At 39.3% G+C, this 27,486-nt stretch overlaps 1 protein-coding gene across 5 annotated transcripts in view; it reads left to right on the forward strand.

Annotated features, from left to right (window-relative positions):
* The window catches only part of LDLRAD4 (low density lipoprotein receptor class A domain containing 4), a 303,243-nt gene that overhangs the window by 46,916 nt on the left and 228,841 nt on the right, over positions 1-27,486 (forward strand). The window contains exons 2-4 of one of the 5 annotated variants that reach the window (XM_075416511.1): positions 4,597-4,727; positions 19,777-19,859; positions 20,572-20,644. The exons of 1 other annotated variant lie outside the window; for it this stretch is intronic. The gene's annotated coding sequence lies outside the window, so the exon portion shown is untranslated. The remainder of the gene's footprint in view (positions 1-4,596; positions 4,728-19,776; positions 19,860-20,571; positions 20,645-27,486) is intronic. 3 more of the 5 variants (XM_075416513.1, XM_075416512.1, XM_075416514.1) reach the window with 3 other exon arrangements.

The raw sequence follows: 27,486 nt of genomic DNA on the forward strand, positions 1-27,486 counted from the left end.
TTTTTCTAGATTGAGTCAGTATAGAGCACGTTAAAACATACAGTAATCGGTTGCAAAGTTCATCTCTCAAGGACTGCAAAAATTTAACTTGTCTTTCCTGAAAAGACAAGATGATGATATTGACGGTTTAATTGCTTATTATTACTTGTTTTATTCCATGAAATCAATTGTCAAGACAAAAGCGAAATTTCCTTAGTGAAGTGCAGAACTGTTCTAGGATCCTGAATTTGTTACCGCTTTGTAGAGAACACTCAATGTCGCTTTTACATTTCTTCCTTGGATTAATGTCAAAAACATATTGCCTGTCACACAGTTTGTCGTTGAGTGTGCCATTAGCTTGCTAACTCCTCACAAGGAGCTTAAAACATTGCAATTTTTTTTTTCCAGAAGTCCCTTTAGCGCAGCCTTTCTTTGGAAGCTATATTGTTCTTGTGGAATATTTCCCAAGGAGCAGTCTGTCCCTATGCGATGTTTACTGTATTTTTGCCTTGCAGCCAGCAAATTTTAGTACAAACTTGCCTGGGGGTGGCCTTGTCCTATTTTCCTCTTAGATGGTTCTGGCATTTATAGAGCTTGGGAGATCGTGCTTCTGAATTTTCCAGTCTGAAGAGCTCGAGCCAAAACAGCAGGGGAGATAGCAAACCTGTACGTTGTTTGGCTTACGGCAGCTGGGCCTGTTTTTCCTTTGACCTAAAGCAATGGCAGATTTTCTTGGGTTTTGTGTGGAGGAGGGGGGAAGTGAAGAAGAGGAGAGATTTGTGAGGATAACTGCTTTATTTCTGTGCTTGGGAAAAGCAAACCTTTTTTTTTCCCCTCCACAGTCCCTCTTTTTGCACGCCTAACAAAGGTAACTCCGTACTCTCCAATCTCTACTTTTTCATAGCATGTAGAGATTTTCTTTGGCTGAGTTAGTTTATAAATACTCATTATTGATGAGAAAAGAGACTGCATGTTGTTTTAATATTGCCTTAATGTTTTGAGCAACAAACTGTTTTTATGTTGTAGTACCATAGCGCTTGCAGAATGGACTTTTTATTAGAGGGCTGGCTCCTTTGCAGTTTTTAGAGACATTTGATAGCTTCCCACCAACCTGTATTTTCTCCCTCATGTCTTGGTCAGTGAAAGAAACTCTTGCCAATTAGGGCACAGACGTTGATGGATGAATGTGGGGAAATATGAAATACCCCGCAGATGGGTGGCTCAGAGAACATAATGACTCTTCGAGTCTGGCCTTGTGCTCGGAGAGCCTTTGTTGTCTGTAAACACCGTCTCTGCAGTTGTCCCCTCTAAATGAGGTTTCCCGTGGAAATAAATTTCACCATTGCTGCCTTTTACATGTCCTAGTCTTACATTTATCAGCAGATGTTTCAGTGAAGTTTTGCATTTATGTAACGGAAATATTTATTTGTGCCACAGAGTGAATTTATTTGTAGAGGAATGGTTTACCGTGTCATTCTTGGAATCCCAAGCATGTGAATTCCAGGAGCACAGGAGAGTTTCCCAAAAAGTTTGTGAGAGCAGCGGTGAGTGTTGAGGCTTAGAACACATTTGAAGTGGAACACAAATTAACGCTGTCTGCATGTGCCAAGCATTTCCAAGGGACTCATAGTGATTAAACCAAACTAAGAAACATCATTTCTCTAAAGATCGATAGGATTGCTGCTTGTGTGTCTACTCTAGCATGGGGCAAACAGGTGACAGATCCTGAGCCTCCTCAGCTGAACACAAAGGGAACAAAAAAAATTAATCTTTCTCCATGTTTTAAGGTGTTCTCCCTTTATAGTTTGTAATTTTTCCTTACAGATATGTGGGCATCTTCGTGATGACTATTGTTTCTGCTGTAGTTCTGGCAAGAGATGATAGTGCAGAAGCTACGTAGCCGCTCCTTCTGTGAGGAAGCTGTTTACCAGCTTCAGAGCACAAATGCTCATCTAGAATAAGAATTTTCTTAATTGGCAATTTTGGTAAATTTCCCTCCCCTCCTCTTGTTCTCATTTGCAGCCCTCTGAGTCAGTCGGTGATACACCCAGATCATGTCTAATCCTACAGGGAAAAATCATTTGGATCTGTAAATGGATGCAAGAAGCGAGAGGAACGTCAGTCGGAGTAGACACACATTAGTCTAAAGGTTTCCCTTTGGGATAGGAAGGGTCAGCAGAGAGTTGGTCCTGCAGGATCAGCATCTCCAGTCTCTCTTGGCCCAGCAGTGGGAACGCCTTAGGCAGTTGGAATGGGCCAGGAAGGAGCTGAGCCTTTCGAAAAACAGGCTGGCTTCAAAATCATTAGGTGCGTTATATAGGCAAGTGGTCCAGTTTTGCATGGCTGTTCTGTATTTCGTTACCTCTCTCCATTCCACAAGTCAGTGTTGCAGTATGAGGCTTTCATTACTTCAGATTAACTTATTACTTGCCTGCCATCTGGTTGAAATATCCTCACATTTGCAAGCTTCACTCTTTGTACATAGGGAGGCTGTTTAAATTAGATACATTAAAATATAAAAAGAATTTTATCCGTTCTGAGGTGCTAATTTATCTCATCTTTCTTTAATAATCACCTCTTTTCAGTACTTATGTTCTTCATCTAACACCAGCTTTTTCTGGTTTTTGTTGCCCTTTGTGCTACAAATCCCCACAGGCCCAAGTTAATTCTTGTTTCGCATCTTCCCCTTTTTTCGATGATTGTACAAACTTTGAAGGCAAAACACAGGCAGAATGTTCTCTGCTGCACTAGAGTACTGCTCTTCATCTCACTTTTTTCACTAAATAATAATTCCTATAATTTGTCTTCTGATTTTTAATACTTCTTCTGTTGCCCTTATATCCAGTATTAAACTTACTCAGGGAGGCTGTAATCATGACTTAGTAATTTCTCTCTTCTTTTAGTGTTCTCAAGAACGTCCTCCTTAACGTTAAGTAGCAGACCTGATAGATTCTTTGCTGGTATTAATTGGTGCATAACCAAGTGCCCTTGAAAGTCAGTTATGCAAATGAGAAGCCTTGAGCTGGCCATAAGAACAATGCTGGCTTGAGTTTTAATTTAATAATTGAGAAATTGGAACATAAAATGGTTCTTTAAATCTAAAATAGGATAAAGTCATATTCTTTACTAGACAAATTGTAATTGCATGAACTATGATATATCAATGGTTTAATATTTAGTTTAGGCGATTGCTTTGTATGCAGGTGAGCACTTCAGATACAGTTACTGTTAGGAAAAAGCCTTGCATTCAGTTGCCTTAGGTATTTTTGGTTGAGTACTTAGTAAGAAGTTGCTGATTTGTTGTGGCTTTAAAATACCAAGTAGAGTCTTTCTTGAAATATGTTTTTTGCGTCTGTTTTTTTCCTTTCTTCTTAACTTAGTTATCATAAAAGTCGCAATTCTTCTGTAAAAGTTCCTTGTATTTTTCCTGAAGATGCGTCATACCTGAGTCTCTTGGCTTATTAAAAAGTACCGGACAGTGGAGGGCAGGGACATCATCCCAATAATTGTTTTTTCTGTTTGGGTAAATGTTGTTTATCATTACATACAATATATGCAAATATCAGTGGATGCAAAGTTATTTGCAAATACAGGCTTGGCAGACCTCCTCTGGAATTCGGAAAGGGTTTTCCAGCTCGACTTAGTCATTTTTTCCCAAATGTCTTGGCATAACTGATCGCTCAGGAGTGACATATGGTAGAAACATGCTCTAAGGGACAAGTCTCCCGGATGGCACGCAGCACCACACAAGATAGACAGATGGTGGCTTATTCAACCTTGGAAAAAGTTTAATCCTACGTATTGGCACGGCGGCCTGGGTACTGGAGGCAGGCACACACATGCCTGTGAAATCCGAGGCAAAGCATTTGTGAGTTTGCTTGCTGTTACTGAAAGAACTAGAAAGACTGAGCTCGTATTATGTATGTCTGTAAAATAACATGCTCAACATGCTATCCAGAAAAAGTGATGTTCCCTAGAAAAGTGGAAATCCCAGGGTTAGCAGAACACTGCGGAGAATAAAGTTCGCTGAACTTTTCACAGCTGTTTCTACAGTCAAACATGTTTATCCGACAAAGCTGTTGAGAACTTAACTTACCCACCAGTAGCTGTTGATTAATTGAAGTGTCCATTAGGAGAAAAAGGGTATTTTATGTTTGTCGTGATTTTACTTATGTTTCAGGGGTTGCTGTTGGTTTTTGTGAAGTGTGTTAGCACTTCACAGGAACTGTAACCTTTCTCTTAGGTAAGTTCAAACAAAAAGTTACAAATTCCCTGATGCCAAGTTTAAATTTATAGCAGAAAATGCAAACTGTACGTTACAGTTCTTTTAAAAAGAAGCTGAAGGACATCAGGCCTTTCACTTTAATATGTTTGTGTTCAAGGTGATGAAGAGAGAGAATATCTGACACGTAAAAATGAATCCTTGTTGTGGCTTGTTGAGATACCTAGGGAACAACAAAATCTGCTTTGAATTCTTTCTGGAAACCCAGTTGCTACTGATCAATCTTCTGGAGTCAGTGCTGTGTTCTGTAAGGATTTTGAAAATACTGGCCCACTGAGAACACAAAGGATTGCCTGCCAAACATTTTTTTTCCCCCCACTTTCTTTGTCTTGTAGATCACACTCCATATTCACAACTAGAAGGAAGAGGAGGAATCTCCTAACTCTCTGAACTTTAAGGATATCGTTATGTTGTATTGGATGAGTTTAAACTAGACAAGACTTCTTTCTGAAATGCTTCCAGAAAGGTAAATGTAATTCAAACAAATGAGTCTTTTGCCAGTAGGGGAATACTTTGATCAAATTATTCTCATGGCAGTAATGTTTCAGCCATACTGTACCACAACATCATGAAGTTTTTGATACACATTTTATAGCAATTATATAGATGTATGTGTTCATGTGTGTGTATAGATATATATTCATGTACACAGCAATAGCTAAACCTTACTAGTAATTTTTAGATGTTGGAGGATTTTGATTTGTTAGCCCTGGTATTTTTTGTGTGAATGTATTGATTTCAAGGAATTCTCTCAGATGAAATAGGTGGGGAAGGAAGAGGGAGAGAAGTGAGATGCCCAGAGTAGCCAGCATATTGGTAATTATTTGCCTGGATGTGGAAGACCCAGTTAACATTTTTGTTCTGCCTAATGAGAAAAATTAATTGAAAATGAGATCCTAGCTGCTGAACTATGAAGTCAGATGGCTCATTCAGCATTGAGTGACACATACTTCTGAAGTATGGTGTGGTATGAGAGACACAGAGAGCACCGCAAACAGAGAAACTAGTTCAATAACCTGTTGCTTAGGATGTGCATTGGAGAAGTAAGAGGTGTCAAATTCTTGCTTTCAGCTGAGGGTGCTCTTGTGTAATATAGAGATATGCTTACTTTTGGGCTAGTAAAAATAAACATTCACTCTTCCTGAGGATGTGAGTACCTTTCAGGTCCTTACTTTCTTGTGACCCTTTTGTTTCTTTTGCTGTGCTCCATTGTAAGAAATGGTGACCGTATCATAGCCAAACGTGAAGACCTACAGTAATTACTGCAGAACTAGTGCAGTCTTTCCGATTTTTTTTTCATCCACTATAACTAATTATTATAGGACATAGTCAATAAAAATTTTAATAGTTAGATTCTGTGCCTGTGTGCAGAGCCAGCAAAATATGCCAGACATCACTTTACTCTCTGCCTAGACCCACAAGAGTTTCTTATACACTGCACAGAAGGAGTGAGTGTTTTGGTGGCCCATCCAGCCCCGTATGAGAGAGTCCTGCCTTGCTGTCACAAAGAGTGCCTGTGGGCCTTCCAAACATCATTTATTTGTGAGAAAGAGAACTACAGTCTGGTGAGATGATTAAAATTCTGCAGTCCACAGCTGACACCTTTTTGACCCAGATCTGAAGTTCAGACTCTGAAATACTTCAGTCCCTTGAAATTTTAAGTCATGCTTCATAGAGTTGCTGTTTTTATAATTTATAGGCTAAGTGTGATCGTTGTTGAATGGCTGAACATCAGTGTGCGTGAATCAGCCATCTGCTGTCGGGGCTGAGTCTTGTATCTTCCCGGCCGGTGACAGTGGAGGTCATTAAACCATGATGGCTCTCTGTCAGATGGGAATGGTTCAAGGTAATAACATGGCTGTGTCCAAAAAAACCCACTTTTCTTCAGCCTACTGGTAGTAATGACGTTTGGAGGGCTGAAATGGAGAAAGAGGAGTCATAATAGAGGAATGGAGACTGTGGAGAGAGGGATGTGAAAGGTTTGGGTGTTTGAGAGGAACAAAGGCTGGCTTTTGTAGCAGGGTTTTTCGGTTAATTATGGAACCAGATGAGGAATGGAGAAACTGTCTACACAGGAGAGAAGCCGCCTTCAGGATGTGGAAGCGAAACTGCACGTTGTAGGGATGTTTTTTAGAGGGCTGATCCTTAGGTCATTGACTGAAGAGGGACCTGAAGGGAATTGAGATATAAAATCCACGTAGTCTTATTTTGCCTAGACTTGCATACCTTGTGCACTCCCCAAGTGGAGAGCGATCGGATATTTTGGAACTTGTGCAAACCTTGTGCATGTTTTCCTTCAACCACTGAATGTCCTGGAAACCCAGCATACCTGCAAGGTTAGATCCTTGTGCTAAACTTGCTGTGAAATCTGGGCAGGGTGTGGGTGAGTGCAAGTGACGGGATCCTGTGCCCTCTGGTTCTGCCAGGTTGTGTTTCTTTGGAGGTATGGTAATCTATACCAAAAAAAATCTAATGCAGAAACTAAGAAGAAGATTTGACAGGAGATAACTGATCCAAAGCAAAGGAGACCAAAGATGATGAAGAAAGGACAGACAACACTGTATGTGCAGTGGTGGGAATTCCACCATACTAGTTTCTGTGGATTGATGCCAGGCTGTTGAGAGAGCCTCTGAATTTAAGATTGAGCTGAAACTTTGAAAGTCAGGACTAAGACATCTTGCTGCACACGTCATGGAATACATTTAGTATTTATTTGTTGTAGCTGATTCCAAAATGTACTCTCAAGAGGTGCAGCCAGACAGGAGGAAAGAACAATTTAAATATCCTCATTTACTCAGTAATCAATCCAGTGGTTGGAAAATGTGAAGTTGTAATTGTCTTGCATATTTTTTTCCCCCCTCATTGCTGGGAGATTTTTTTAGGTATTAATTCCTAATTTAGTACTTAATCTCCCTTCTTTCTCCCCCTCCTCCCACAAAAAACCCCCAGACCACACTGGTTTAAAAGTGACACCACACACAGGATTGATGTAACCACATGCAGGTTGCGATGTGCACTGGAGGTGACGTACCTCGCTTAAAATCTTAAATGCAGGTAAAGCTGAAAATGGCTGCGATCGCTGTTACGCTTTCTGTCTGTCCCCCTTTGTTCTCTCTCCCTCCCCCTTCCGCTTGTGCTCACTTGCTCTCTCTTTAGTATAACACAGTTGAACAGCAGTGAAGTGTAAAATGTGCTTTTGCCAAGGTCAGTTTCTTGTGATTACTCGCCTGTGGCAACTTATGCCAGTTGCAACAGACTGAGTCTCAGCAGTCCACAAAGTCACACTGGTGCTTATGCAGAGGACACCCAACGTAGGTTATAGTAACCGTAGTCTGGAGGAGCTTGCAATGCTGCTGAATTTTAGCAGCTTTATTTAACTCTTCTGATGTAGCTTGCGCTTGCTTCGGTGGTTTGGAGTCTGTTCCATGAAGCATGAGGTTGTCCTGTTCTCTGGAGACCCTTGAGGAGGATTTTGCATTGAAGAAATACTTGTTGTTAGAGGTTGTTTCTTTTCCTACAGTGGATTGCTCAAATTTCCAGAATTATTTATAAATGAAGAGAGGATAAAATAAGGAATCACAGGCACATGCATCTTCTAAATTTTTCTTTTTTTTGTGGTTGGCTTGCTTTTGGAGAAAGTCGTATCAAATCCTGCTCTAGTGACACTGACAAAAGAGAAATTGTTTATCCACGTAGTAAGAAAAGTTTAAGAAGTAGTTTTTTTATAGTGAGAACGTAAAAGATAGTGACACAGTCTTTGTACCACCTGTAAAAATGTTGTACACATTCAGAAGCATCAAATAATTTTTTGTTTAGAGGTTAATAATGATTTTGACTGCTGTGACTGAAGAACAAATGTGAGGTTCAAAAACATATGTTTTAGGAGAGAAGATCTGTTGGGTCCCATTTTGTTGTGCACACTGGGTTGGTGTGGTTTTCATAGCCTGTATGATTCTATTGCTATTCCAGCCCCTATTGCTTTGCTTTTTCATAATGTTTGTATTGGCCCAGCTCTTATGGAAGAATATGCTAGAAGAGCTGTGTTCAGACTCTGTGAAGACTGGTCTGTCTATTCACCTCTCAGTCGGAAATTCACGGTGGAAATGAGCAGTGTTTAGTGTGTCTGTGCTGTGGTGTACAGGCCTGTAGCACTTGCAGCAATGCACGTTGGCTTCTCGTTGTTAGAGAGATGGTGCAAATGCGCTTTACCTGTAGGAAGAAACAACTGTACAAGTAGAAGCTGATCTTCAGTCAGTGGAGAAATGAACAAATGGGTGAATTGCATCATCCATGCTCACCAGAATTTGTCCCATTAATTTCCTTTGATCTTGAGGAACTTGAGGAAAGGAAAGAACCGTCCAGGCACTAAAGTTGTTTTGGGAACACTGCTAATGATATTCCTCCAGTGAGCTGCTGCAGCTGAACGCTTCGAGGATTTCCTCATCAGTACATTCAGCATGAGCAAGCAGTTGACAGTTGAGATCGAAGAAGCCTGCACAAAACCCCAAACTCCTTCAAATCTCTGTGCAGAGCTCCTAACCAATTTTTAAAAATTCATTAGAACATCACTATTTCTCACGTTCTGTTCTCCTGGATTCTGGGTGGTAGCAGAAATCCTTTGCTGCACACTGTAAAGGTAGGTGTGTTTTTTTATGGACAAGTGAGAATCTGGAGCCCTTGAAGCCTTGCAAGATTTGCAGCCTCATTTGTTTAACTCCTGGGTGGAGATACGAAAGCTTGTTAAGGGGTTTATCCATACACTTCCTGGTAGCTTTAAAGGGAGCTCTCCAAGTCAGCGTCCTAGTCAGCTTTGAAACATTTACTGTGCTAATTCAGACGTGCTGGAAATAAGCATTTTAACATATGGATAAAATCCTGCTTTTGTAAGTAGGATTTGCGAGTACCACAAGAGGTTTCCCATTCTGAAGACAACCACTGCACTCTCATTGTGGAAGTAGAGGAGTGCCTAGCATTTCATGTCCTCATTGCTGTATTAGTTTTATTAGATTGGGGAAATGAGCAGTAAAATTGTGTTGTGCAGCAAAACATCTCTCTTCTCGTCTTTATTTCCTTTTTTGTTTTAAACTCTTAATTTTTATCTTGCTTTTCTTGGCAACAGTAGTAATGTCTCCTCATAAACATTCAGTTCACATTCAGACATAGGGGAGTATCTGAGGACGAGGAGCCAGGTAAGGAGAAGTCAATAAATTTAGACAGAGAAAACATTCTCAAGTTCCATATATAAGATGTTTATTCCAAATGAAGGCCTGTGTTAATCTGAGGGAACAGTAACTCCGTAACAGTTAATCACCCGTACATCCTTGGAAGATGAAGGGGAGACCAGGTGATAAATCATGGGGTTTTGTGTTTCCCCTTTTAGTGGCAATATTATCTTTAAGCTTCTACCAGCTTTTAGTAAGTGCTGATTTTACGTTTCAGTTATTATAAGACAGCATCATCCTCATAGGTTCCTTCTTATCAGATGGGCAAAATTCAGTGATCAGAAAGTAGGATTAGGAGGCAGGGTTTCTTACAGTTTGTTACATGTGGCTTTCACACCTGAATCACTACATGGACTAGGACAGTCTGTAGCGTGATTTCAGCTTCCCCATGGGAGGTACTGGCTAATAATTTCGTGCCTCATGGGTGCATACGAAGATTAACTTTGTGGAACGAGTGAAATATTTATTAATAAATGATTGTTACTGATATGTCACTTCCTTGTTCATAGCAGTGACATTGGTAACACATTACTCCCAAAGGGAATGTAAATGAGCACATAAAACAATAGACACTCATTCAAGTAATCTTCATCACCCTTCCCCAAAGCATGTATATTCAGCGGTGCTCATGTTAGTGCTTACTGTTTTGATGATTTCAAAATACTCAAGAAGAAATGCCACCAGATATGAAGGGAGAACCCAAGGTCGTGCTCACTTGTTCTGTCTTCCTGTTGCACCTACTGGAGTGTCTGCGATGATCTTTCTTTAAGGCCTCTTAACTGAGAGTGTAGGTGAAGCAGCTTACATTTTAAAGCCAGCTACATTTTAGAAGTTTCGTCTTGTTGCAAGTTTTCTGCAGTACAAGTATGATGTCTGATTAAATTACGAAGTGTCCAACAGCAGCTTGGCTATTTAATTTTTTTATTAATTTCTCTCATTTTTTGTAACCGAGGTTAAAGAGAAATAAAACACTTTGCCAGTCCGTTTCCAGTGCCAGAGCTGTCATTTGGCCTGTGATGGGAGATGTGGGAAAATGAGCATTACTTTACATTATTTTCAGTGGTCAGCTTGAAGGATGTGTCTGAACCACAAGGTCGTACAGGGTTTTGAAGGATGGGGTTTTTTTAGATGCTTTTACTATTTTATTATCTCCTTAATGAAAAAGCCCCCTTGGATTTTCTTTTTTGTTGTTTGTTTTGTTTCTTTATAGGTTTAGACTTCTGTATTTTTTCTACTATACTTTAAATATTAAAAATAATGTTGTGATAAATGTCCTTTGGGCTTAAACAGGAATTGCTTCACAGAGCCTCTGTTTTCTTGGGTGTGGGTTTGAAAGAAAGAAATGAGAGAAATACAAAGGGCAGAGGAGGGGGAATGCACTTGAAAATCTGATTTGCTGTAAAAGCTGAGGCACAGAGGTCATTTTTGACACAGTGCTGAATCTCTGAGCTGTTGTCTGAACAGAGCAGCGGTGATCTTTCTTGCACCCACTGGTTCCTCTGCTATTGTCGCATTGGACTGATACTCCTTTTTTTTTAGTGTTTTACCTAATTTACCTAAACATTACATTTGAAAAAAGAAGCAAATTCAGCAGCTTTACTGAATCTCAGCTCCTCCTATAAATTTATGTTATCTAAGATGCTGGTAGTGACAGTTGCGCCTTATTGAGTCTTTCCTTGTGGTTTCGGTCGGAAGGGTCCCACTCCCTTTGGCCCTGCAGTGGACACCAGAGCTTGCGCCCTGCAGCTGTGCAGGAGTGTGGTCCGACATGCTCACTGTCCTCTGCAAGGCTTCACTCCCTGCAGGAGTTTCGGAAGGTTACTGGTCATGGGTTTAAACCTTGTTCTGAACATACATAGCCAAAATACTCAGAATTGAAAAGTCGTAGTTAATTTAAGGTTATATTTTTGTAGATGAAAGTGAGAGGTTGAGTTTCTGTCTTACGTTATTGATGGAGCTTTTTCTCTCCCAAGAATTAAACCTGAAGCAATGACTTATGAATCATACTTTGTGTCCCTCTTACAGACTAACTTGACTCATCAGTGATTTTTTCTTCTGGCATGATTTGGGGGAAATGCCAGTTATTTTCTTCATGTGTAATTTTTAATTATTATTGGCTGTTGGATAAAGATAGAGAGGAGGGCAGTCCAGCTAAACACCCGATTTTATCTAGGTCTGTGGTTCTAAAGAGTCACATCATACAATAAAGTGTTGTGTGATTGCATAAGAGAGGTAGTAGAACACAGATTTCTGATTCTCCAGTGTTAATGTCAAAGAAGGATGGTGACAAGTGAGTCCTAAGAGCTCATTATTATGCTAATAATTCCTTTGCCTTAATAGTTTCCAGATGTATAAGATAGAAAAAAACCCAAAACCTCATGTCTGGAAAAGACCTGCAAATAAAGCCCAAAACACGGAGCTATTGATTTCTAGATTCTCTTTAAGCCACTCACTATCTAATGATAATACACATTTGTGAACAAATAACACTGGTCATGTAACTTCTGCCATACTTAATAATCCTTATTTTATTGGATAATATTATTTTTAATGTTACCTTTATCTTATAATATAACCAGATGCACATTTTTCAGTGCTAATTTCGTGGAAGCTTGAAAAGCAAAGCCCAACTTCAGTAGTGCTTTCAAAGTTTATAAATTTATTATTGTCTAGAATTAACACATTAAAGCACTGTAAGAATAGTTTCTCTTATTAAGAGCAACCATATAGCTTTTTCTATGTTAAACTGTTTTGTACTTATTTTATTCCTGGGTCCAAGATCTAAATACTCTTTTATAGTAGAAACTATAAAAGCTTTTAGTTATGCTTCTCAAAACCTCTGTTTGTTTACATTTGCATGCATTTGTTAGCATCGGTGACTGACATCTTACATACAAGCAATAAATAGTTTATTTGATATTATATAATCTCTCCTCACTGTACGTTTGTTGTCAGAACTCGACTCAAGAGGTTTGTTTCATGCAGTGTAACACTTCTTTCCCAATGGTCTGTAAGGAAAACACAAATGGATGTGGCAGTTGTGCAGTGATGGAGCTATGCCAAGGCATTTCCTTAAGAAATTAAAGTATATACTTTTCTGCTGTATATGAATGCTTGAAATCCATATCTTCGCTCCCTGACCAACTAGTAGATACTTTAACTCAAGTGAAATCCTGAACTGAAGCATCTTTGAAAGCCAGTTTACATAATTGATGATGTGAAAGTTGTTGGGGCATCTAGAGAAGAGAGAAATGTGACAGATGTGTAGGACATCCACACGCACAGACCACGGGCAAATGAATACATCGTAGGTAAGACATGCAGATTCTCTCTGCAGGCATGTGAGAACCCAGACTCTTCTCCTGCATCCTGCTGGCACGTGGTCGTTCGTCTATGGGGAATGGAATCCACTTGATTGTGGCTAAGCCAGACTTCTTAAATTATTGGCATCAGTTTGAGCCAAATATTTCTTTCACATTACACAATGAATGGGAAAACTTTCCTGCCAAAGAAGGAACACAACTGAATGATAAATGTGACAGTAATGTTTATTATAGAGCTTTTCACCGAAGAGTAATCTTCCCTGATACGACCAGCTCTTAATTCCAAGTGACTTTTTCCTCCTTTCAAACTGACCAAGCAGCCGTCTTTAATTCAAAAAGTAAAGAAAAACTTGCTCTCGAATTCCCCATTTCTGTTCTCTGCTGGAGGCATCCAGTTTTGTTGATAGTGATGTAATCTGTTGCATAACCGAAGAATACTGAGCCTGCTGCCACAGCCTGCTTCTTTCTTGGCACTGCTGGAAGGCTTCAAAGAGAGCCTGTGTGTGTGAGGCGGCTGCTCCACCAGCAAGACCAAGGGGATCAAAGCATATGTTTAGAAATGGAAAACAACAAAAAGAGAAGCGGTTACCACACAGTTGCCATCCTGGAACTGAAACCAGTCTCACACAAATGAACTATTTTGAAGTTAAGGATAAATTCTGTATTCAAATTTTGTAGAGCAGGAAAAGATCAGGGATTTTCAAGGAAAATTCAGAAAGATTTTATTTTTTAGATACTTGGTATGGGAAGACTTTTTCAGAAAACAGACGTGTTGACAATGGTACACAGTTTAATTGTTTCTGCATGATTTTATGCTGCATCACATTGCTTTCTTGGCTTCTGTAATGTTTTCAATTAGTAAGTTTTAAAATGAAATCAGTTGAAAAATTACATGAAAGTAAGAAAAATATTGTAGGAAAGTTTTATGTAGTAATATTCTTTGAAGGTTGGACATTTGTTTGAAGATTGCATTTAATGAGCTTGGGAGAAATACAGCGGTTTGCGGTGTGGGTTGTTTTTTTTTTTTTTCATTTCGTAATGAATGGAAAGGATTTATCCGCCAATGTTTTGGATGAAAATGCGTGATTGTTCAGGAGATACCTGATTTATGAGCATCTAATTTGTCTTTAGTGACTTTCATGAATCAAAATTAATTATTGTTCTTTGTACTTGAATTAAGCTTTACATTATGATGTAACATTGGCTTAAACTGATGCTTTTTCAGTGTCAAATGTTCATTTTTTTTCACGTACAACTCCGAATATTTTTCTTCAGTGCCACAGGAAAATCTTCATATTTACTTGTGCTGATTTAGTAGGCCATCATAATGGCAATGTAGGAATCTCAGCTGTATGTTATTAGGGGAACTTGCTATAATATACCAAATATTAAGCAAAAAGCAACAATGCAAATTCCACAGTTGCAGCTTTATGGCAGTGTCCTTGTCCATAGTCCATTTGTCCCTGTCATTCACTGTGATAGAACTTTGTGGTTTTTATGATAGGGAAAAGGATAGTAACATGTTTTTTCGTACTCGTCGACTCCCCATACAAGGGAGGCAAAGGAAAGTTGGAGAGATAGTAAGCTTACTCTCTCCCTACTGTCCTGGTTATTGTCTGGTCTTCCATATGATGTACCAGCATTAGTGGTAGTGACTGTGCCTTTTATTCTTGTGGTGGTTTGGTGACTGGTGTGAATATAGTGTTTCTCATTATGCTGTGAATCCTAAGAAAAACTACAAAGCACAGTGTGATTACTGTTGATAAAGATGCACTAAAGTGTTGCACCCTGGTAAAGCATATGGCACTCTTCGCACACTTAAAATCTTTGCATTATTAACTAGAATTTTGGACTCTTGTGTTAGAAACACTCCACTGCTCCTGTTTCCCCCTCTTCTTTAAGAGGCAGATTCCTTACTGTGTGTATTTGTAGAATTACACGTTCTAATGATATCTTGTCCTGATGATCCTGATGAAGTGTTCAAGGCCACATGGTCTAGTGGGAGGTGTCCCTCCCTGTAGCACGACAGTTGGAACCAGATGACCTTTAAGGTCCCTTCCAACCCAAACCATTGTGTGATTACAAGAGGAAGCCACAGTTGGATTTCTCCTTTCTTCCTTTGACTACATTGTGGTGGTGTCTGTTTCTTCAGTGGTACTCCTCGTGGGGTGGGAAGGAAGGGATGCTCTGTCAGACCAGACCCTTTAGAAACCTCAGCTGCAAAACTCTGGCTACATTTTAAAGAACATGAGCAATCTGTATGTTTTCAAAGATGTGTTAGCTGTATTCAGCAGTTATCCTGAGGGACACCTAAGGTATTTTCCTTATTCAAAACTACCCCAGACCCTTTCTTGGAAGCATCAGTCTTTGAAACTTTGCTTTTAAAAATCTGTCTTTTTAACAAGGGCCAAACAATATATTTTTCCGTGTCTTCCTTCATGAAACAGCTGAGTTGTTCTGACTGAAATTAAGATACTTTAAAAATGAATACTCAGCATGAAAAATTTCAGATCAATTTTTAAAGCTTAGCAGAGTTTTAAGGGATGGACAGTGCTCTGATCCCTGATGGTCATGCTGAGGGTCACCTGTATTGATCCTACCTCTTGTTAGAGAAGCATCATCACCAATTTACTAGTTACCATAATAACTTTATTTGGTACATGTTAAATAGCTGTTTAATCTTTTTTTTATATTTCAGTCTGTCATTCCTTTACTAGAAAAATAGATCAGTGGCAATGAAGTTGTGCTTAGCAGAGTCTCCTTTTGTCCTCTTTTTGGGTCATAGAAATCTCTGCTTTTGAGAGGCTTTTGTACTCTGTTTTTCTGTTGAGGATATTTTTGACAGGGAATCAATGCTCAGATTGCTGTTTTGGTTACTGTGGAGAAGCTTTCCCACAGGAAAGGCTTATACTCTATTTTCTGAAGATGGTCAAACACGGAATTTGCCAAACTTCCTCTTAACTTGCAGTTCTGAGGTTCATTTTGTACCAGTTGTCTTTAGACTGAAAATTCCTTTGGCTCATACATGCCTCCTTTTAGCGTTTGCAAGCTGTAGTGTCCTAATGGAAAAAGGAAAAGATGAGGATCAGAACGAGAGAAGAACACATTCTGAAAGCCTGCCGTGTCACAAGGGAAATGAGTGTAGTTGTAGTCTGGTGGTCGGGTTTTGTTGAGAGAGAACTATCGCGTGACTGTCTTGGAAGTGAGTTTATTGGCGATTTCTGATAGATACTGATGCATGTCTGTTAGTTCCTCTGTTTGTAGGTATGGTTTCCTTATGCAGCGTGCTAGATTGTGGTGTTCCCCTTTGTGCTGTGGAGCAGAGCAGAGCACTTATAAATAAGTTTGTTTCCATGGGAAACACTTCCCGGGTCTGGGCCGAATGGCAGCAACACGTGTGCTTTGGTTCATGTGTAGTTGTGGGGTTTTTTCCTGATACCTTCTGTAGTTTTACTTTACATCTGATATATTGAATACAATTTGAAGAGGTGGCTACATTAAGGTGTCGTTCAAAGCGACAGGAAACCATGTGAAGCTGAGAACTTGATCCAGAAATAGATTGTGGAAAGGTTCTGAAAGCATTTTATTTTCATCTGCTCTGTCAGCATCTTTGCTGCTTGAATGCTTACTCTTAAGCCCGCTGTTCTCAGACTGGTTAGGTTGTGTGATTGTCATTTATTTTTTATTCCAAGCTCTCACCTCCTCCAGCGATAGGAAGGCAATATGGCAGCCTTTGAAGGGCCCAGAGGTTTGACAGCATTGTGCTGCAGTGTGGGCTTCCGTCCTGATCCTGTGCAGTCCACTGTGATGTGAAGGGTAGGAGCCGTTTTCTCCTCATCCTTTTATTTCTTTTAAATCACCCGTTAAATACCTGAGAGAGGGAGCAGGCTTTTGGGAGAAAAGTTTTCCACATAAGAAGAAAAGTTGGAGAAGAGGAGATGCAGAGGGGGAACGGTTTTCTAGGTTATGCCTGGAGGATTATTCAGATTCAGGAAAAACTTCAGACCACGGGACTAAGCCTCAGTACCCTTTCTGATTGCTGACTGACCCAAGGACAGACGAAACGCTCAGCAATTACCTGTAAATGCAGAGGTATTTTACGGGCCCTTTAGGTGGCAGGCGTCAGAGTCTGAAGATATAGGAAATGCCTTCTGGTCCCATTTTTTTCAAGGCATGATAGGGGATGAGGAAGGTGTAGACTTATACAGAGGCTCTTAAGGCTTCAAAAATGGGAGTAAGAACAATGTTATCGGATAACCCATGAGGAAACACGGATGTAAAAGCTGTCTCGCCCCAGGTCACACTGCAGCTAATTTTCAAAGGTTGGGATTAGAACCAAGATGTTTTTTTTTCTGTCTCCTCTTCTTCCCAGCTGTAAAAATATACATGTTTGTCTTCCAGAATTTCAATACTGAAGTCCTTAAATTGAATCTGAAGGAGTTCTTAAACTGTAGAGAAATTATTTCCTGAACAGATGACTGGGAGGTCCTGAGCGGTGTCCGGTTTTGCTTCCTCTTCCTCTTTTTGGTGGCTCTGTCTCGCTGAGTTTTGCAAGCCGGAGCCGTGAACTTTTCCAGAGGATAAGGACTTGAAGATGCTTGTGTGTAATCGTGAGCAGGCTGACAGAGACACTCTGTCAAAGTGACAGCTACTGTGTGTAAAAGATTAGTGATAGATGGGAAACATTTTGTCATTGAGTCTTGCCCAAATTGTAGAACATTTTCAATTGTGTGACCTTTTCTAGTTTAATTAGTGTAAATCTTAAAAACACAGGGCAGCATGATTACAGAAGGCAAATGTTGTTCAGCTGTATTATAGAGCTTATCCCCTAAATTTGGTATGAGGTCTGGTGTTCACTGCTGGATTGCAAAACTGAAGTTTGCTCTTACCGAAGGATCTTCTTGAAAAATCAAATTCACGTCTAAGTTTCTATGGCCAGCCATACCTCTGATATTTTTGCTGCTATTGTCAGCTCGTATTTTTTTGTATGAAGGTCTTAGAAGCATCAGCACTTCCATTAATGTTTATAAAGAAAACAGCAATTTGAATATGTGTGGCTGAAAAAACATCTCCTGCTGTTGGCCCAGCAAATTTCAGTCTCTCTTGAATATGTGGTCCTCAGAAAATACATATGAAAATTGAATTATTGATTCATAGCCACACATTTCTCAGTTTGTTTTTGGGGGGAGGAAAAGCAGCAGGGGCAAAATACTGAAGATTCATGACGCCGTGAAGCTTAACTGCCTTGCTGTGTGTTCGTTTAGTAACTTCTGATAAAGCTTGTGTCCTTTTTGTTCCGTCTTTGGAAATGCCGTTTACATGCTTATAAAGCAATGGCTATATAATAACTGCAGATAGGCTGCAATAGCTTGGGGTGTTCCTGTGCCCTCCTCTCTGTTCTTTGTTGCAGGTGTGTGTTAGTGCACTGCAGCCAAATTTTCTCTCCTACATAATGAAAGTTTCTGTTTTCTTTCCAAAATTCTGGACATCATGCTGTCTTTTTTTTTTTTTTTTAAATAAGCATTTAAATATATGTAAATATACTGTTACTATATCAATTGACATAACTTTGAGGTCAAACCTTAATATAAAAGCTTTAAGAAAATATAGTTAAGCACAATTTCTGTGTATATTGTCATTGCTTCTTAAATGTTGTGTCAATAGTTTATCAAAATTACAGAGACTATCTTAAAAAGGAAAGGAAAATTTTTAGGAAAAAGTTTTTAGGATTTTATAACTGATTTATAATTATGTGCGTATATTTTTATGATGTTCAGGGAATCAGAAGAAAAGGACTTGTAGACCATTGTAGAAGAAACTGTTGCTTTTTAATGCTGTTTTTGTATTTATGATGCAAATGTCCTTGTATATTCTTTATCTTGCTTTCCTGCACTATTAAGAAAACAGCATTTTTAGCTTCCATTTTAATTTAGTTGCACCATTCTGTACTTACAAAAGAGTTAGCTATGGGATTGTGTTTTGTAGGGTTTTTTTATGACTTGGCGTTGTATATGTGAATAAATAATTTGCGTTTGAAATGTGAAGAAGTCAGCACCACTTAGGCTCCTTCACTCTAGCAAGCTGGTCTACCTTTTTGTCTAAGCTAATTCAGAAAAACACATGTTTACACACACGTGAGGAAATCCAACATCCAAAACACGACAGCAAAAAGGATGTCTTTAGTGGCTGGATGTCTTTAAACCTTTTCCACAGTGGGTGAGCAGTTTTGTAAAGCGGTGAGATTTTTGAGGTTTGGAAGGCAAGTCTTACAAAGACTTCAATTTAAAAAATAATTAAAATTTTGAATATGAAAGAAGAGGATATCTTTGCTGTTTTCCTTTCATTTAGACCTCCTCCCACGGCTCCTCAACCATACAGCTGATACGGGGACTAGACCTGTCCAGGGCCATCTGTGTAGCCTGAATGTTAGGCATGATGGCATCTTCTCTAGGGATGCTAAGAGGTCTCCCAGATGCACGTGGGTCCATGTATCAACATGACTAGATCCTCACTACTTACACACAAACAACGACTTTGTTGTGGTATTTGTTGTATTTTGACAGCATAGATTTTTAATTTTTAATTATGGCAGATGTATGTTAGAAACAACCAAAACTTTCTGCTTTTCCCATACAACTTGGCATGAGTATCAGGGAACTCCTGTTTTGGACTTCTGTACAAAATAGAATGTGGCTTTGTCAAGACCTCATGAGGTCAATCTCCTTTCTAAAGAAAATTCACAAGCCCTGGTATTTTGATGGCAGCTTTTTTTAAACACAGTGCTCTTTGTAGTGAAGCACAGCTTGACTGACTACAGCTTAACGATAGAACAGTCTGCTTTGAAATGAGGTTTGGTTCAGAGCAGGAAGGGTTCATGTGGCCATATGAGGGAAAAGTGATTATGGAGCAGGGGATATTTTTCCTGCTTTGTTAGGAGACCTTATGCTTTCTTATTTGTTCTTGGGTTTAGGTTTCTGTTTGTGTCTCTCTTACTGAAGATGTGTTTCAATTCCTAAGTTGGGCTTCAGAGAGGTGTTTTGGCGTTACATTCAGGTCAGTGCATGTTCATTAGCATTCTTCATTATTTGGAAGAAATTGAAGTTTTGTAGAATTGTAAAATGCCATTTGATTTTTTTCTGAACTTGGAAGTTCTCGTCATTGTTAACAGCTGTTTTAATTTTGGGCAACTCAGCAGCTGAATGCATTCATGTGAACAATATTTATCTTCTACAGCTTATATGTGCTGATGTGTGGATCATGTTGTCCTCACTAAGAAACAATACACTTCATTAGAGTGGGAAATATTAACAATAACGTTAATTACCACAAAAATGCCAAGAGTTTTCGATGAAGGGCCACAAAACTTTGTGCTTCAAGGCCTAACAAATGTCTAAGACACTGATTAGTGATGTGGGGAATGTTTTTATACATGTGCACGCTGATGGCTCTTAATTTGTTCCTGGAACAGTTATGGCTGTTGTCTAAAGTTATTTGATTAGGAAAACGGTAAGTGTCTAGTATAGCAGGATCTAAAGAATCCCAAAGGATTGAATATGGCAGTTGCCGTGTTTTTATGGTAATATTACCCTTTGCCCCCATGTTTATCACCTATGAAATTGATTACATTTTCAGTGATACTAAATTATTATTGCAGGCTTAGACTCTAGATGCAAATTAAACTTTTGATTAACTCTTCATTGATTTCATGTGATGTATGAATTTCAGTCGAAGTATATGAAAGTAATATTTAAAAATGCCATTTCAGTGATGTAGCAGTGACTACACGGGATATTTTGCTGCTCTTCTGGTGATTGAAGAAGCGTGGTTTTTGTCCCTTGGTATGTAATAAACCTTCTGAGATGCATTCTGCCTGGAGAGCATTATAGCTTAAATAAGGAATAACTGTGGAGCTGTAATTAAATACAAATTGCAGTGCTAGAGCACACTTAACAAATTATCACTTGATAGAGGTTTCATGGTTCTGAGGAGGCTCTTTTAGTTGTAGGTAGGTAAATTTGAATGCTCTTGCTTTAATTTCACACTTCTGTTATAAAAACTTAGTCTGTTGCCAGCTTTCTAGATTTTTTTCTGTGCTTTTGACTTGTTTGCTTTTCCAAACAATTTATCTTTTTTTTTTTTTCCTTAAGCTAAAACTCAGAGAGGCACTTGTGCATGTGTTTTACTGTTTTCTTAAATCCAGCCTTGGTCGTCAGGTCATGACTCGTGTTTTATTAAACTGTAACTGCTGGGAAGTTCTTAGGGGCTCACTGAGCTCGCATTCACTAGTGAAGCATTCCAGGTAATAACAGCAGCCTTTGCCATGCACTGACAGTGTTTGACATTAACAGTATTTATAAAAAAGTGACACTGAGGAATAACCTTGGAAGATGAAGAGCTTGTGTTTGAGCATGAGGTATTTGTTCTAAAATTGCTAATTATAATGTTGAGGATGAAATTAAATTGAAGAGAAAGATATACATTGAAATTACAGGACTTCACAAAAAGAGCATTTTTATGTAATTCTTTTAGTTTAGTTTCATTGAGGTTTTCAGTTGCTGACTTTTAAACATTCTGCTTTCTTAAACTGAAATAGGCATATTTAGCACAAAATGAACTTCAAATTTCAAAGCACTGACAAAGAATTCTGAATAATCAGGCCTTTGATGGTACATTAATATTTTATATTGAACTATTTACTAATTGCGAAAGACATTTTTCTTTTTCCCTTTCTTTTGAAAAATTAAAGTATTTGTATGAACTGTGATAGGCTGCTGCCAAAGATCTTGTCCTCTGAAAAATTCTAGTGAAATGAGATCAGTCTGGCTGGGATTTTGAACGGAGGTGTAGCTGTTTAGCAGTAATGTGACCAAAGGAGATTGGTGGTGATGGTGGGGTGGCTTTTGTACATGCAGAAGCTTGCTTCTAGTCATCCTTCTTCATTCCCACCCTCTCGATGGAATATGAAATGCTAGTTTTGGATTTCATTTTAATACAGCTGAAGTTTGGTCTTGTCAATCAGAAGGTCCAAAGTTTCTATATGTTGGAATACTCTGGAAAAATTATGCATCTTTGAAAGCTGTTTTTTTCTGAAATACTACTCTAATTTAAAGAATTCACATCAAACTTGTAGATCAAAGACAGACATTTAGAAGCACATTGCTATATTACTACATACTGGGGGAAATACATCACAAGGAATTTATATTTAAAAGGGAATTCTAATAAAAAGGGATTTATAGCTCTGATGATCTTGGTTGGCAGGCAATGAGAATTGCTTGTCTTCTGCCTGAATTTAAGTGTGTTAAATAGCTGAAATATTAATTAGGAAAACAGACTGGGTGATCAAAATTTTTTCATTTCGGATTTTGAATCTTCTGCTTTCTCTTCTACTATGTTGTGCCCTGGATTTGTCCTTCTAGTGATTAAAAAGCACTCCAAGATGGATAGTAGAACTATAGGTTTGATAGCGAAAGTTTTAATTCATTATTTGTCGTTACCGTTCCGATGATGTTGAGTATCACAGAATCACAGAGTGACAGAGGTTGGAAGGGACCTCTGTGGGTCATCTAGTCCAACGCTCCTGCCGAAGCAGGGTCACCTACAGCAGGCTGCACAGGACCTTGTCCAGGCAGGTCTTGAATATCTCCAGAGAAGGAGACTCCACAACCGCCCTGGGCAGCCTGTTCCAGTGCTCCGTCACCCTCAGAGGGAAGAAGTTCTTCCTCATGTTCAGACTGAACTTCCTGTGCCTCAGTTTGTGCCCATTGCCCTTTGTCCTGTCACTGGGCACCACTGAAAAGAGCTTGGCCCCATCCTCCTGACACCCACCCTTCAGATATTTATAAGCATTTATAAGGTCCCCTTGCAGCCTTCTCTTCTTCAGGCTGAACAAGCCCAGCTCCCTCAGCCTCTCCTCGTAGGGGAGATGTTCCAGTCCCCTCATCATCCTCGTAGCCCTCCGCTGGACTCTCTCCAGTAGCTCCTCATCTTTCTTGAACTGGGGAGCCCAGAACAAAGTTGAGTATGTGTGTGTTTTCTTTCATAGTTGCTTGATTGTTGTTCTCTGGTACTCTTCAGTGCATTACTAGAAAGTCTTGTTTTAATATATTTTTAATATTCTCATTAATGCATTCTGTTACAGTTACAAGACTCGAGGCCTAAATACTTTATGAGTGAATGTATTTTAGTTACAAATATTTGTACCTATTTTTCCTGTTGATCTCTGTAGCTACCTGACATGTCATATGATGTCTTTCAGCTTTTTCCTGTTCCAGTGACTACAAGACACTTGTGGTTTTGTGCTTGCAGCCATTCAAGCTATCAACTTTTTTGACAGCAATTATTCTAAATCCACTTCAAATGAGGATGAAGTTGCTCGCAGCTTTGTCCAATTCAATATGCAGAAATTCTCTAAAATTCCTACTGGGCTTAGAAAAGGAAGAACTGGATGGTGGCATATGTTTGATCTTTCTGTTTTCACTTTGGTTACTGAGTGTTATTTTTTTCCCAGCATTTCCAAGAAATGTTTTCCAATCTTGTTATCCTGTGAGGATGCTGGTGTCCTGTTCTTAGTATCTGTCTGTCTTCAGCTTTGACTTGAGCTGCTGGATGAATAACTGCTGAACTGAGAACACTGCAAACACAGCTTCGAGAAAATACCATTAATTTTTCCAGTGTAGTCTCTTTCACTTTGATAAAATCACCATTAATTTCGTTGGGTGTATAATAAGAGGTATGTTATTGGATTACTCTTTTTCTTCTTGGTGTTTTTTTCCTTAAAGAAGGAGCCTGGAAAGTTGAATAGTAGTACAGGGGAAACGCAGTACAATTATAAATATTCCCTGTTTTTCTTTAGGCTGCATAAGTTTGTCATGTGTATGGAGTTTGAAGGTCATGAGGTGCAAACCTCCTGCTCAAATGCGGACTGCAATTTGACTTTCTTATATTCAAACCTGGAAAAAATGGTGTACGTTCCACTGAAGTGCCTGTTTCTAGTGCAAGCTAAGCTTAATTTAGTACTGCTTTGGCTAGTCGGCTTTCTGTAGGCAAAATGACTGCAATGTTAGTGGTAGAAGAGGATGCGTGTTGAAGACCTGAAGGAGAAAAGCTAATAATTTCCTGTGCCTGACCTCACAGAGAAACCTCTTCCTTCCCCCAAGCCAACCATGATAAAATACAATAAATTTTCTCCACATGTTCTAGCTGTGCTCAAGCAGGCACTACGAAAGATTTGAAGCTGTAACAAGATACCTTTCGTCCTGAAGAGTAGGACTGAATTTCACCTTGTTCTTTTCTGAATGTTTTCTTTTGGATAGACATTTGAGCTGTATTTGTTTTATTCCACACACACACGCCCCCCCCCCCCCCCCCGCAATCTCTGGTAGTGAAGGGTAACGTTATTGGATGTACATTTCAGCATTTCATTTTTTGGCTCAATGACCCATAGCTCCTTTTGTTGATGTTTTGGGAAGGGAGTAGATCAGTGTCAGTGGCAGGTCTTATATATGAGATAAAATTCTTCATCTTAGTACTAAACCCTAAAGACAAAGAGGCAGAACAAAGAAGATGGAACATTAACTTGCAATATTTATTTTGAAATTGATGTGTGCAGGTTAAAGTTTGTTTCTCTGTGCCACATTGGCCAAAATTTTATAATGTAAACATGATTATTTATGACTGCAGAATTGAGTGAAATGTGTCATACTAGGGTATGGTGATAGAAATGCTTTTTAAGAAAAGCTGGGTTTTATAATAGGAGGCTTGGTTATAAAAATGTTGAACTAATAGGTAAATTCTTAGCGTGAGTCCTTTGGGAAGTGCTGTTACACTTGGGATACAGTCAGTTCAGTTTGCCTCTTTGTAAGATGAAATTCTGGCTTGCTTAGCATCTGCTATTTTTTAAAAAAACCTCTTGGGTTCCTACTACCGCATGTCCTTGAAAAAGTCACATCCAGATCTGGAAGAGCGGATCTCAGAATTGTAATTGCCAAACCAAATTTCTTAGCCTAATACTTTAAAGGTGAAGAATCCCTCTTGTCCTTCCTTTTTAAAGCAGTGAGCTGTGTTGTGTCTTACAGCTGGCAGAAATGTGCCCATGAAGATGAAACCGATCTCTACTCAGGAGCGCCTTCAGTATGTTTCAGAAACTGGTGAAGAGAGCTGGACATTTGGGAAGTGACCAGGAGCAACGGCTTGATGATGGCTTGTAGCCCAAATTTCTGCTCGTTTGCTATGTTTAATAAAACAGGAAAGAGGAAAATCAGTTTTTCATTATTCATATTTGAAAGTTATATTTTGAAGCAGCTTGAAATGTTTTTGATAATAGTGAGGTAGGTCTACATCTAGTTTTACACCCCGAGCTGCTGTGCTACAGAATGGTTTGAAGTAAGTGTAGATTGCTGTTTGTGATTTGAGCCCTCCTACCTTGTTGGCAAGATGACCTTGGAAGTGCGGTGGGGGAATCCCCTGCGCAGCCGACCAGGATTGAGTGATCAACAGAACTATTGACTGCAAAACTTGTTGGAGATCACGGAGGAAAAATCTGTTACAGCCTGCTCTGCCGTCTTCCTGTGTGACCTCAGACCAGTTCATCGGCTCTTTCTTTTGCTGGGCTGCGTCTGTGTACAAAGGGTTGCGTTACTCTTTGGGCCGGATTCCCTCTCTTTGTATACCTGGGCTGACTTGACTTCACCACGGTTATTTCTCGTCGGTACAGGTGTAAGATGAGAAGCAGGGTTTCTGTTTACAATGTCAAATATGTTTGTTTTCTTTTTAAACTTCAGCATTCAGGTTGTATGTAGAATATAGACCGATTCTTTCTTCATATGCAGGATAAGAAGGAAAACATGAAGATGATGAACTCTTCAGAATGTAAGGCTATGAGCAGCTCAAAAGAGCAAAGCACTAATAGTTAAGCTGCTCTGGAAATTAATTTTTTTCAGTATACGGTGCTAGGTTTTACATACTGATCAATTTTGGATATGCTGAGGAGCTCCTGAACGCCAGCAACAATGCCAGTAAAGTTGTTTCACACTTCCAGTCTGTCCTAGAAGGAAAGGCCATTGCAGTCCGCAGCGTTGCTCCTCCCTGGATATGCTAATGCACTGCGAAAGTGCACATCATGCCTGGATGGGCCTGCTGATAAAACACCGCCTGGAGATCCCGCACGGTGCGAATGTGTCAAACTGCCCAGGAGCAGAGGGTGAATAATACTGCTGTCGAAAGGTCACGTCTGCTGGAGTTAGCCGCTGCGCCCTTCTCGCGCGGGGCTGGAGTCCGCTCTGAAAAGTTCTGTTGTTCTTTGTGATCTCAAAATCCACGGTTTAATGGGTGAAGTCAGTGGGGCTGATAAAAGATCTTAATTTAGACAGTGGGAAAGAAAAACAAACCTTAAAAGCTTCAGAGCCTTAAAACTGGCTCTTCGAGTTAGCATGGTTGTGTGATTTCAACTCTTGCCTACTGCAGTATTCCTCAAAATGTGTTACCTGTTCTGGGAATCGCCTTGTTCTCATCTCCTGTCTTCTTTGGTTTCTTTACCTTCTAATGAGAAAAATGCTTCCACTTCTTGGAACAATTGCTGGTAGTTACATACAACCATTTGCCAAACAAAGTTAATAGTTTTTCTCGCTAGCGGAGAGACATTTTTAAATAATAAAAAAATACAACTATAATATTCTATTTATTTTTTCCACCTTACATTTTTCAGTAACGTTCATCTCTCCTATTTAAAGCCTTATGCCTTTTTTCCTCTTAGGATTTTGATATTTAATGTCATTCATGAAATACTGTGAGTGTTGTGTATCATTTGTGTACTAACATTGAATCGTAAAATACATGTAACTGAAGTATAATTTGAAGTAGCTTACCTATCACTGTGCTCTTGTAATTTTATATTGGACTTGGTTATGCTTAAACACTTCTCATAAAACATGTAGATGTAAAACTTACACATGTTAAGATAGCTAAAAAAAAAATCTTCAAATAACTTTTAGCAGTAACACAATATATCAGACTTGTCAACTTTGTCAACTATTTTTAGTGTCTTGCTGGACATTTGTATTCATAGATAACCTCTTCTCCTGGACTTCGTTGTTTATGAAGTATGTGTCTGCTGTGGATGTGCAAGCTGTTTTACTTTCAGACTTACCTCTCTCAGTTCTGGATGATTTGGCTGTACATTTTTTCTACTGTGAGGAAGAGCCATTTCCTGTTTAGTGGGGAAAAGGTTTGGCTCATCACCACCCTTACGGCACTGCAGGCTGAAGCGAAGCTCTGCAGAGAGGAAACGCTCTTCCTCCTTTTGTTTCCTTTTTTGGTTCTTCCCGAAGAACTGTTCCTTGACCCCACTTGGTTAGTTTAGAAGTTCTGGTTCATCAGAACGGTCTGTTCTCTAAATTTTTGCTTAAAAAGGAAAAGCATTTTGAGTCCGCTTTTGTGAGTGTATTTAACTAATGTTTGTTCTTCTGTTCGACCAGTGTTTTCACTGCTAGACATTCAAAGGATAGGTGAGAGTTCAACTTTTAAGCACATGTACTGCGCTGGTTGTTTCTATGCTCTGTGGTTGTTCCTTATTTGAGTTAGGAAAGCCATTGTCCAGGGTCACTGGGTTTCGTTTGGCTTTGTTTTTTCCATTCCTGTTATCTGTTGAAGACTGGTAGGTCGGATCATTCCAAGTTCGGTA

This window comes from Opisthocomus hoazin, chromosome 3 (genome assembly GCF_030867145.1).
Source record: "Opisthocomus hoazin isolate bOpiHoa1 chromosome 3, bOpiHoa1.hap1, whole genome shotgun sequence".
In the NCBI taxonomy this organism is placed as follows: domain Eukaryota; kingdom Metazoa; phylum Chordata; class Aves; order Opisthocomiformes; family Opisthocomidae; genus Opisthocomus; species Opisthocomus hoazin.